Here is a 1,167-nt window from a genome sequence, read left to right on the forward strand (position 1 = left end):
GGACCCGTCCGGGATTTGAACCCGGGACCTCTCGCACCCAAAGCGAGAATCATACCCCTAGACCAACGGGCCACCTGTGCGAAGAAGCTCCCCAGCTGTTCATATGTCGTCTCTTGCATTTGCCGAACCGGTTCACTTACGACGTCGTGACCTACATAGGCGGAAGGCCACGCACATCGCCGGATTCTCCCAGACGCATAGAGCTGCTCGCAAGACCGCGGGAGGCGGCGACAATCACCTCCGTGCGTCTACCGTAACGGTAGAAAGCAGATCGAAAGTTTAGGTCAGGTAATAAATCAATCGCTCTTGTTTAGCGGCTAAGGTCAAGTTAAAAAGATGTGGGGTCAAATCCCACACACATTTCAATGGGGGCCAAATGCAAAAGCGCGCATGGCTACTTGTTTGTCGTGTTCGTTCATCTCGACATCCCACCAAAATCAAAGGTCTTCAATAGCGCAAGCAGGCTTTCCCCCTCTTTCTCGCACTTTTCTTAACCTTTACTTAGAGGTGCACGTATACCTTTAGGTGCCAGTTGAATACCCCTTGGTGTTTTGAAATATCCCCTTGTTCCCCGTATATATGGTGCGCGTAATGTTCATATTGTGATTCCTGCTTGCGAAATCTCGGAACATAATTTTTTTTTACTCTGTGCGATAACGCTCTTTAACGTGAAATTAGTGGCTAATAGAGAATTCACTTTTCTGCTTTTTTAGCGAAGTCTTTTCCACACACTATTGTGTTTAGCAGTATGACGCTTTAAACGCTAGCTACGCTACTATGGCAGAATGACGAATGACTTGAGTAATATGATTTTCATTAAAAATAAATAAACAATTTTCGAAGTGTTAAGAAGTGATGCCTGAAAGACTGCACGTCCCGGGTGAACTTCACTTGAAGGGTCATTGACTGGCTGCCTGTCGCAGTTTTTCTTTAACTGTTAAATGCATGTTTCAAAAAATAAAATCTTCAGTATGCAAATATTTTTGCTGGGCAATGGTAAAAATAAACATGCGAGCTCTCGTTCAGACGACTGCAACCACTGTTGCATTCAAACTAACAAACATTTTATCTCAGTGTAATCGGCCCTTTTACATTGTAATCATGCCTGTTACGCTATTTAAATAAATTGCACGAACGCTCATGAACTAGAACAATGCGTTTTTAATG

At 43.9% G+C, this 1,167-nt stretch overlaps 1 non-coding gene across 1 annotated transcript; it reads right to left on the bottom strand.

Annotated features, from left to right (window-relative positions):
• Window positions 1-72, bottom strand: TRNAP-UGG (transfer RNA proline (anticodon UGG)). The gene has a single exon. It is a non-coding gene; the product is annotated as a tRNA-Pro (tRNA).
• Between the last annotated feature and the right edge of the window lie 1,095 nt (window positions 73-1,167).

The sequence above is a fragment of the Rhipicephalus microplus genome, chromosome 1, assembly GCF_043290135.1.
Source record: "Rhipicephalus microplus isolate Deutch F79 chromosome 1, USDA_Rmic, whole genome shotgun sequence".
Taxonomy (NCBI): Eukaryota; Metazoa; Arthropoda; class Arachnida; order Ixodida; family Ixodidae; genus Rhipicephalus; species Rhipicephalus microplus.